Here is an 11879-nt window from a genome sequence, read left to right on the forward strand (position 1 = left end):
TGTGTGTGTGTGTGTGTGTGTGTGTGTGTGTGTGTGTGTGTGTGTGTGTGTGTGTGTGTGTGTGTGTGTGTGTGTTGGTGTGTCTGAGAAAGAAAGACAGAGTGTGTGTAAGATTGCCAGGAAATTAAGAGAGAGAGAGAGAGAGAGAGAGAGGGGGGGGGGGAAGAGAGAATCAACAAGGGAGATAAAGAAGGACGGGAAGATGGAGAGGGAGTGGAGGGTGGAGGTAAATCAAATCCAGATGGTCTGAATCTCCTATATTGTTTCCAACTCAAACCAGTTGGCCGCTCTTGGCTCATCCATCAAAATAAACATTTTCTCGATGGCCACGAGCTACGCTGATCTGTTAGTCATTAGGACAGCTCTCCTGCACCCAGCCGCTTCAGATGCACTCACTCTTGGTGCACACCGGGCCGCACTCTCAGAGGAGTGTGCACACACACAGACACACATGCAAAACATTTTTGAAAACACTGTCGTCGTACAAAATTCACACTGAGCCACAAATTCAGATATGTTACAAGATGTACTATAAAAGGATGTGTCGATTCCTTTCTGACATGGATGCGGAGCGATATGTTATTGTAAGTTTTACAATAACATAGTTTTTGCTGCATCTGTGCTGTTTCTGTTACGGTTGGCGAAAGGTTGGTTAGGACCCAGGATGCAGAGACAGAATCAGTACGAACAATCCACGGTTTATTGTCAGTAAAGAATAACTCAAGAGATAACCAGCGTGCAAGGCGAAGACAGGAGCGGGTGGGCGTAGCTGGCGGAGGCACCGGAGAGTGTTGCAGTCCGGGGATCATCCACTGGCGAGGAACGAATGAAAGGATAACACGACGTTAGGAATCAAAGGATTAGGTTAGGGAATCAATGTATACACGTCAGCCAAAATACCGAATGAGACGGAATAATCTGGCGCCGACGAGAAGTCCCCGCCAGGCTTAAGAAGGCGTGTGATTAGTTGATGAAGTCCAGGTGTCCCACGTTGCGGTGCCCCGCTCAGCTCGCCACGCCCCTCACCTGTCTAAGAACCAATGTCTGGGGAGCAAATCATAGAGCAATCGCGACAGTTTCGGCTTAGTTCATTGGAACACAGTCAATGAATTTTGAAACAATTAGTTCAGGGAGATGGAAGAAATAGATGCTTTGCCCTTAACACATTTCATTGAAGCCAACAATGTTTTTTTATCATAAAAAAAAAAAACCTGCTTACTACTTCAAACGCTTCCCGCCTCGTTCTTTGTGTGGGGACTTTGGCCTTCATTTGGACCCCTGCAGTTATATCAAGAGCTGTGGTAAGTGATTCAAACCTTGATCATCTGCTGAAGAATTTCTCCCAGTCTCTCACGTCCCCACCGTCTCTCACGTAACCACCGTCTCCTACATCCCCATCGTCTCTCACATCCCAATCGTCTCTCACGTCCCAATAGTCTCCCACATTCCATACTCTCCACAGTCTCTCACATCCCCACCTTCTCCCACGTCCCCGCACTCTCTCACGTCCCCAGCATCTCCCACGTCCCCATCATCACCCACGTCCCCACCTTCTTTCACGTCCCCGCCGTCTCCCACGTCCCCATACTCTCTCACGTCTCCATTCTCCCACGTCCCCCAGCATCGTGGGAGATGACGCTCCGCATCATCTCCAGCGTCTCCACCGTCTCCCACGTCCCAACCCTCTCCCACATCCCCAAACTCTCCGCCATCTCTCACATCCCCACCGTCTCTCACGTCCCCACCGTCTCCCATTTCCCCATCATCTCCCACGTCCTCGCTGTCTCTCACGTCCCAACCATCTCTCACGTCCCCACCGTCTATCATATCCCCCCCATCTCCCACCTCCCCATCGTCCCTGACGTCCCCATCTGAAAATCCCAGTTAAAAGGTTCTGGGTCTGATTCCCACAACCGTAGTCTAGCTGTAGGCATCCTTGAGCGAGGTGCCATAACCCCATGACTGCCTCTTTCATGACATGTATCTCAATGTACTATCACTTTGGAGAAAATGATCTGCTACAACCTGACAATAAATTGTAATGAAACATGAGTTCAGTCAGGGAAACCTGGCTTGTACAGCGACTTCACTGTATTGTAAAACTGTCAGAGCATTATTGTATCTCAAGTAGCAGACAAATAAAGGCTCATAGACTTGGATGGATTGTGTGGAATAGTGCATATTAACACCAGTCCTTTGAAATCTACTATCATCATAACCACATCCTCATCACCCTTCCCTTCGTGACCATCCATCATCTGAGCACACCGTGAGCATTTTCGAATACATTGTTCAAGTTTGGATAGTAAAACGAATGCAACAGCCCACACATGTGCGATGCGATAAATCTATCACAAATGTTGTAATCGCTGAACTGCGCATCTGCAAAGTATAATAACTTGTTTTTATCACTTCAGTGACTAGCACAATACCCGCAACGCAACCCCTGTCAATCATCTTCAGGATGAAGAGGAGTTACTTGTTTTGTAGTGCATATTGTACAATCCATTCCTGCCGACACATGTTGCTGTTCTGTGGGCCAAAGGAGACACAGCTGCGCACCACGAGATAGGCCGGGCACATGGTCCATGGTGTAACAGTAGGGTAGCGAGTGCTTAGGGTTAAGGTCAGTACTTACGTCACACAGAGGGGGCGGTGTTGAGGGCTCATTAAGCATTAACCATAAGCAACAACAGCTGGCGCTGCGGGAGTTCAGCAGGTGACATTCGGAGTCAGTGAACTTTGTGGAAACACGCTGCTCGGCGACTCTTTTATGAGAGAACCCTTTTCGGACATATATACACGGTGAATTAAACGATGAGACTTAAGGCGCAGGCTGGTCAGCAGGACTGACCCCTGCCCACCCGACTGGGACAAGGAGCAGTGTGAGGGAGAGAGAGCGCTGTTTGCATGCGGTGGCTGTGGACGTTGGGTGAGTATCTCTCACCTTACCCCCTAGATAGGTATGGTTGCACTGACCCAGGGGAAGTTTAGGAACATACTAAAAGTTCATCGAACCACGCAGGGACAGATGTTAGGTTACGGGCTGACTACCCAGAGGGATAACGAGCGCGGTAAGTCAGCACGTAACAATTGCGGGCTCATCCGGGATGGAGCAGGGAGCAGGTTCTAGCTGTGTAATGCTAACCGAGGCTGATTCGGCTTGAGTATTTGGCCCATGCGGTATCAGCTAGGCATGCAGGCTACTGGGGCAGTAGCGGTCGGCGAGTTAACTTCGTTTGTGTTTTTTTTTGGTACTGGTTGTTTTGGGAAATGGAGTTTGATCCGGAACAGTTTTTGGACATTGATGTGACAAGGCCACGGTTGGCTAAGATGGATAAACTCTGGTTATGGAACCTGATTGAGTATCTCGAGTTGGAGACACCAGAGGATGAAAAAAAAACCAGCCCTTGTACGCGCTATTCTGGTCGGCTGTAATGCCGAGGAGAGAGAACGGCAGGATAGACTGGGGGAGAGAGATAGGGAGCGACGGCATTAGAGCATGAAACTGGACTTTGAGAAAGCTAAGCTTTCTGTAGATCGCAGATGTCAGGAACAGTGAGAAACTTATGACATGAGTAAATGTTTCTCTTTTGTCCCCAAGTTTGATCCTGATAATTGTGAGCTGTTCTTCGAGATGTTTGAAAAAATGTGCTCTTCCGCGACTGTGGTCGAAGGAAAAGTGGGTGACCCCTATTCAGGGCTCTCTTAAAGGAGCATTTCACCGGTGGAGGCATGAATATGTATTGAAATTGGGTCCTATGCGTAGTCGAATAATAAAATAAAATTCTAATTTGGTGCCGTCTTGACCGAGAAAAGGCAGAAAGTGACATTTTGGCGCTTGTGGATTGAAGACAACAACTCCCACCATGCACCACGACGCACAGCTTCGCTGGCCACTCCCGCTGATCTAGATCTCTGCCTATCGGACACCTCGCTGTTCCATCTACCAAGCTGATACCGCAAGACTGCTAGAAAATCATTTCACACAACATTTCTAGTGAAGATCCAGTACCTTCCGCCATTGTACTTCAGTTTTATCAACAGCCTCTGTTAGCTTAGCTTCAGACGCTGTGGATGTCAGTTTCTGCTGGTGAAGTCCCACCCACTGGCACTGCTCTAATAGTTCTGTAGTGTCAGTGGGTCCCACCCCCTATAGGGGGGTGGGAATAGTGCTTGTAGTCTTACGAGAATCCTCCCCTCTTACACTTCCTATTTACTTCTATGCAAAAATTGTCAAATTGCGTCATCGTGTGTTGGAGATCGATACGGATCTCTCCAGTCTCTCCAGAAAATGGGAAAAGGGAATGATGCACGACCATTCAAAAATATGAGTGGGTTTCTAATGATAAAAAGCTTAATGGAAATGGGTGAAGTTTCCCTTTAAATTAGTTACAGAAAGAAAATATTGTTGCAAGTGGCCTAGCTGTAGGCATCGCCTTCACTTGGTTTTGCAAAGTTGTACATGTCTTAAAGATATTGATTTGGATGATGATGATGATGATGATGAAAACTTTATTTCAGACTCAAGTCCATAAATAGTAGGGGTGCAACGGATCACAAAGCTCACGGTTCGGATCTGGTCACGGTTTTTGAGTCACGGGTCGGATCATTTTCGGATCAACAACAACAATGAAGATAACAAGACAAATGTGACTTTAAATAAAATCTTCAACTGTGTAAAAACAAAATAAAGTGACAAATTAGTTAATAATCCTGCTTCCTTTAAGCATGGTCAATATTTAAAAAATGTGCAATCTGAGGCATTATTCCTTCTTCTTTTTAACATGGATAGGATAGTAAATAATCCCTAACCCTGGATTTACAATTCAGGATGTCTGCATTTCCTGGGGAGAGTTTAGAGTCTACACTCTCCCAAGGCAATGCAGACATCCTTATCTTCTTTTTTTTTTAGTTTGGTAGCGAAATACAGTTTCTGTGGTGTTTTATTTGGCATTTTGTAAATCCATTGATTTCGGTTGGGAGACTCATTGCTCATTGCAAGGGGGGTTGGTTGTAGTCTTTTCGCTTGGTTCTAGCCCTACTGTTGATACGGCGAACCGAGCGAAAAGACTACAACCAAACCTAAACACGTCCGGTTCCGGTTCCGGTTTGCGTTCAATGGGATTTACGGAACGCCAAATAAAACACAACAGAAACTGTATTTCGCTACGATACTTGATGATGTTGTTAATACCGGAATTGTCCTCTAAACATGCGCTGATCACGTCAACGCACAACATTTTTTTTTTATCAGCCGATCCGCGGATCACTTGCGTCCCGAACCGTGATGGTTGATCCGTACGGATCACGGGAAACCCGTGAACCGTTGCACCACTAATAAATAGCACAAGTACAATACAAATACAATACAAAAATATAAAAAGTCAGTTAATATACAAACATTTCAGCCAGTGCACCCTCAGGCTGGAGGTATAGCGAGCACAGCTCAGAGTTTGATTTACAAGAACCACAATGATACCATTCCGAGATTCCTCCAAACGTTTCATAAATTTAAACATGATGGTTCCCACATTCTCATATATTCTCGTTTTTTACATTTCTCAGAGTGCAAATATGTTTTTGAATGACTTTCTGAAAATGGTATTTTAAGATGGGACATATGTCACGCCACGCCTCTTTCACCCTCGCAGCTGGGCTGCAGTGGAGCCTTTAAGTTAGCTGAACACTATTCACCTGTTGCCAGATTGTCTTCGCTGTTTGGTTCATGCAAGTCTCTCCAGCAATTCGCCTGTCTCCTGTTCCCGGTTTCCCGATCCTGCCTGTTCCCGACTACGTTCCCCGCCTCGTCCTCCTGGATCCTTGTTCGCCTGTCTTCCGTCCCGGTTTCCCGATCCGGCTTGTCCCCGACTACGTTCCCCACCTCGTCCCTCTGGATCCTCGTTCGCCTGTCTTCTTACCCGGCTTCCCGATCCTGCCTGTCCCCGACTACATTCCCCGCCTCGTCCCTCTGGATCCTCGTTCGCCTGTCTCCTGTCCCAGTTTCCCGATCCTGCCTGTCCCCGACTACGTTCTCCGCCCCGTCCCTGTTGCTTGACGAAGTAAAAACTGAACATCATTGTATTTGCTTGTCTCTGAGTACTGCTTTTGGGTTCAAATCTGCCAGTCTCTTCAGTAGAGCGTGACAGTACAATCTGGCAACAGGTGAACAGTGTTCAGCTAACTTAAAGGCTCCACTAATCACCTGATTCAGCCCAGCTGCGAGGGTGAAAGAGGCGTGGCGTGACAACATATGTAGTTATAATTTGTAAACCCATGTTGCAAATATAACAACCAAGAAAACATTTAAAATGTTGATGCATGATTGTGGACTATAAGGAAATAGTAAAATTCCAGGTCTTCTGGAAAAGATTTTGGTCGCTGTGTCATAATTCAGCTTAATTTTTAATATGTTATTGCTCAAGGCACACTCATTAACGAGAAAATGTCTATAGCATATAACCGCATTTTCTGATTACAGTTTAATGTAACAGTAAACTGAACTCACCGCAACTGCAAATTAACCACACAGAGATTACCATGGCAACCGGTCAAACAACACGGCGTTCTGCGCACGCATCCGCCGTGTTGATAAAAAAATAACCGCCATATTGAACGAAATTAAACTAAGCTATAGTCCCGTTCACAGGCACCAGAATGAACAAGTTCACAGTAACGTTAATCAGGCAGTAATATGTTCAGTTCACGTTCGCCCCAAAATATGAACGTGTTCATGAACTATTGTTTAATGAACGCGTTCGGGCACAACACTGGTTATTGCTGGTGTGAGAGATACTAGGTTGTCTAAATGTAAACCGTGTATTATAGTAAGTAAGTCATTCTGTGAACAAGCTTTCTTAAAAGATCTTAATCTTTCTGACTGGACCAGGGTAAACTTGATCCCGGAGCCCGAGTTAGAATTGCAATATTTTAAATCATTATTTTTGGACATTATAAACAAGCATGCTCCTCTTAGGAAATATAAGATTAAAGGGCGTAATAATCCGTGGTTTTCAGAGCATGCAACAAAACAGCAGATGAGACGAGAGGATTACCCTTGGTCTGGGAATAATGCCCCTTTCGATTTAGATTTTGCCCCTATTACAACATAGGAGGTAAATGATGCTCTTCTAAAGTTAAATGCCAAGAAATCCTCTGGTCCTGATGGGTTTGATCCATACTTTTAAAAAATTGCTGCTGAACATATTGCAGTACCTTTGAAACACATTTTCAACCTGACAATTGAAACTGGAGTAGTACCTAGCGTATGGAAATCTGCATATGTCACTCCGTTATTAAAGGTTGGAGACCGATCAAATCCAAATAATTATCGGCCAATATCTAAACTATCTGTTTTAGAAGGGCTTATAAGTGTCCAGTTGAAATATTATTTAGCAACAAATAACATCTTAAATGATTTGCAGTCAGGTTTTTGTAAGAAAACACAGCGCTGTCCTTGCCACTATGAAAGTGTTAAATGATTTCATATATGCAATTGATTCGAAAGAATATTGTGCTGCACTATTCTTGGATCTGTCAAAGGCGTTGACACAGTTGAACACTCAGTCCTGTCTCAGAGATTGGTGGATATTAGAATGTCTTTAAAAGCTGTCAAATGGTTTGCCAACAACTTGAGGGGCCGAACACAAAGTGTTCAGGTTGATTCTGCGACCTCAAACTCCTTACTTATCCAAAATGGTGTCCCCCAGGGGTCCATTGTGGGTCCCATTTTATTTACTATTTATATAAATGACTTGTGTCACAATGTAACAAAAGCAAAGTGTCATTTTTATGAGGATGACACCGTTTTGTATTGCTCTGCCTCATCCTTGGCAAGTGCCACAGAATAACTGCGATCTGCTTTTAATACTATTCAGGAGAATCTCCACAAATTGAGACTTGTACTAAACTCTGACAAAAGTAAAATTATGTGCTTCTCAAAATCAAGGAAAAGAGACAATGTTTGTCAGATTGTTACACTAGATAAGAGAGTAATTGAACGAGTTCCAGTCTACAAATATCTTGGTTTCTTCTTAGAAGAAAATTTGTCCTTTAAACATCACATTGAGTGTCTTACAAAAAACTTACATTAAAGTTGGGTTTTTATTATAGAAACAAATGCTGTTCCCCTTTTAGTTTGAGAAAAAGACTTATCCAAGCAACTTTTCTGTCAATACTGGATTATGGTGATTTTATGCATGCATGCCAATCAGTCTTCTCTGAAAATGCTGAATTCAGTATACCATGCAGCACTAAGATTTGTAAAAAAATCTTTCTTTGCACAATCGTAGGTTGGAGCATTGGCTTATTTTTCTTTATAAACCCACATTATTTGAACGGCCTTCTTACATATGTTTTCTCCTGACTCCTAAAGTCACCACCAGGAATTGTAATCTTCAATCATATTGGCAAATCATGTATGATATTCCCCGAACGCGATGTGTCTTCGGTGAGAGTGCCTTTAAAGTTGTTGCACCCACATCCTGGTATAAACCACAGAGTCATCTAAAATTAGACTGAATTCCAATATTGAAACACTTTAAAACTAGGATAAAGGACTATTTGAGTACTAAATGCGCATGTGCTAATATTGAACATTGCTGGTGATCATGTTGGGATGATGTTAAATTGCCAATTGTCTTATTCTGTTTTATGCTGTTTTTATGTATATTTTATGTGGAACTATATGCTGCTGTCTTGGCCAGAACTCCTTTGTAAAAGAGATACTGAATCTCAATGGGATTATAACACCTAAAAGACATTTCTGATGTAGAAGCACCATATTCAAGTGAAACGTAAGGAGATCAAATTCAATGTACCATAACACTTAGGATATAGTATCTATATATTTCACATACACTTAAATAATGCCTAACAACACTTTAAACACACTTGGAATATGTTCGAGGTGCTCTTGATATGCCAAATTAAGCGAAATAATAACACAAGTAGGCCTACTTCAATGCACTTCAAATATTATCTAAATATTATCTAAATGCCTCAAATAGCTTAAAATAGTACGCTTAAAATATGGAGTTGGTATGATTTGTGTAAACTTCAATAACACTTAAACAACACTTTAAACACCCTCGGAATATGTTGAAGGTGCAGTAGATACGCCAAATTAAGTGAACTAATAACACAATTGAAATGCAGAAAGTGCATTGACATTTTAAATTGCAAGGCAACTATTATTGGTTAGTTGAAAAAAATAATCATCATTGAGATCTCTTCCGGTGTCCTGGCCAAGACAGGCAGCAGAAGCCTACAGTCACACATAGCATACACACAAAACACAAGAAAAAACAACAACTGAAACCGTCCGCAGGGGGGAAGGAGGATATCAATATCGCAAGACATTTCGGGTGGCTCAGGGAGCACTGTAATATTACATTTGAGCAACAAAGTGTAGTCTTGTGCAGTGGCGGGCCGTACTATTAGGCAAACCAGGCATTTGCCTGGAGCCCCGGGCCCCATAGAAGGTTTTTGGGGCCCCCAAAATGCCCCAATGCATATATTTTCTCCCCATATTTATAATTTTTATAAAAATCTCTTCACAATAGTAGCATCGGGATGTCTAATTACTCATGTTTTGACGATCTTTCCGTGTGCACCCCCCTTCAGTCTGCACTACATGGACTATTCCATGTAGTGCGCTCAATGAAGTCAAATTCAAAACAGTAAGCGGTAAGAGAGAGAGAGAGAGAAATCGAGTGAGACATAAATCGAGTGAAACATGAAGCGATCGTACGAAAGCGGGTCATATAAAAAGAAGAAGAAAGACCAAAGGCAGGACTTTCTTTCAAAGCTACCAAAGCTATCCAGCTTTTTTACAGCCACCGCAGTGTCAGCGGGACCGTCGGAGGATCATGAGCAGCCGTCAACGTCGTTAGCTGTCACGTTACTGCTCCTTTCATTCCAAGTGGCTCTGGCTCAGCCAGCAGCGATGCTAATGACGTGTGTCAACAAACTGACGGAGATGATGCACAACTGGTAGTGAATATTTCTCACTCTCCTTCTTCCACTTCGGTTATTGAAATTGATGACAATGACGATAACAATGACTGCGAGACACATATTGTGGATGACCCAGCACTCTGGCCCAAGCTGCTGTGTCTTGGGCAGGTGCACACATATTCTTGTGGATGACCCAGCACTCTGGCCCAAAGGCCGCAGATTCACAAAAGCATACTATTACATAGTAATGAAAAATGGTGAGAGGGTGAACAGGTCTTGGTCACAGTGAAAGTGCAGACCGTGTTTTTTGCTTTTGTTGTTGCCTTTTTGGAAAACAAAAACAACTGAGTGAGCAGCATCTAATCAACCATGAAAGGTCTGAAGAGCACAGGAAAAATACTGATAGCTGGAAGCAGCTATCAGTAGGTGTCCAGTAGTGGTTTCCAGTAGGTCACAGCAGATAGCTGCTGTGACCTACTGGAAACCCTCAGGTAAATGATGACATAAGGTTAACAGTCAGTGTAATGTGTCAACATAACTAATCTTATTGTTTTGTATGTTATTCTCAATTTTTAAATTGATAATTAACATTTGCATGAAAGAAGGATAGTGACTTTTGTTCATCCCTTGTATGGAGCATCTCATTATGCCATATATTATGCGATATAAGGTACATAAGACCGGTAGATCCAGGGGCCCCCAAATGACTGTTCGCCTGGAGCCCCCAAAGGGCTAAGTTCGCCACTGGTCTTGTGGTGGACTCTAAATAATTCGCCATACTGGGTTATTGACGTTTTCGTTGTGTTATAGGGACACTGTCTCTTTAAGATCATGTCACTTGTGTGTTGATATGCCAGTCGGCGCAATGTTTGAATTTAACTGTTTTTATATGACAAAATGAACGACCTGTCGTTGCTTGCCGAGGTGAGAAATTGTCTCTTCCCTTCTTTTATCGCAATTTCTACAATCTATAGACAGAACGTATTACCTGGGAGAGTTTGTCGACGGCAGAGCCGTTATGTTTAAAAACATAACATCCATGGGCGAGAATCGCTGTGGTGTGTGAGCGTGCGTGTGTGTTCTTACCTGCGCGTCTGTTGACGGTGGAGATGTTATTTTTACAAACATAACGTCTTACCTGGGTGAGTGTCGCTGCGGTGTGTGCGCGTGCGTGTGTGTTCTTACCTGCACGTGTGTCGATGGTTGGCCGTATGCTTAAAAACATAACGTCTTACCTGGGCAAGTGTCGCTGCGGTGTGCGCGTGTGTGTGTGTTCTTACCTGCGCGTGTGTCGATGGCGGAGCAATTATGTTGAAGGGCGAGTGTCGCTGCGGTGTGTGCGCGTGCATGTGTGTTCTAACCTGCGCTTGTGTCGATGGCGGAGCCGTTATGTTTAAAAAGATAACGTCTTACCTCGGCGAGTGTGTTGCTGCCTTTGTCTTGACGTGCGGTAAGTGCGCGTGCGTGTGTGCGTGTCTGTGTGCGCGCCTGTGTGTGTGCTTCCGTGTATGTGTCGCTGCCTTTGTCTTGACGTGCGGTGTGTGCGGATGTGTGTGTGTGTGCGGTGTGTCTGCGTGCTTGCGGTGTATATATGCGTTCGCGCCTGCTGTGGATGTGTGTGTGTGAGCTGCAGGCTGCTTGGCACATGCGTGTATGAGTAACTTGAGTAATAGGTGCGACTGGCACTATTCTAGTAGTAAGATAAGGGACTGTGAAGGGTCTATATGTGCATACCACTAGATATTCCTAGCATAAATCAGGAAATGAAATGACAGTGTATGTCTCTGAGACACTGTCTGCTGTCTGTCCTTGACGTTTATGTGTTTCCAACGGTTTAGCGGTTATCTGTGTGGCCCAGCTACACCAGCCTGACTGTGGTTAGGCTTCCGGCAACGGACGGGCCAGGTCCAAGCGAATTGTAC

The 11879-nt window shown here is 44.1% G+C and overlaps 1 long non-coding RNA gene across 1 annotated transcript; it reads right to left on the bottom strand.

The window, feature by feature from the left end:
* Positions 1–678: 678 nt before the first annotated feature.
* LOC115556101 (uncharacterized) lies at positions 679–11458 on the bottom strand. The gene is made up of 2 exons (XR_003978938.1): positions 11371–11458; positions 679–1278 (listed from the first exon to the last, which is right to left on the bottom strand). It is a non-coding gene; the product is annotated as an uncharacterized LOC115556101 (long non-coding RNA).
* Positions 11459–11879: the final 421 nt, after the last annotated feature.

The sequence above is a fragment of the Gadus morhua genome, chromosome 12, assembly GCF_902167405.1.
Source record: "Gadus morhua chromosome 12, gadMor3.0, whole genome shotgun sequence".
Taxonomy (NCBI): domain Eukaryota; kingdom Metazoa; phylum Chordata; class Actinopteri; order Gadiformes; family Gadidae; genus Gadus; species Gadus morhua.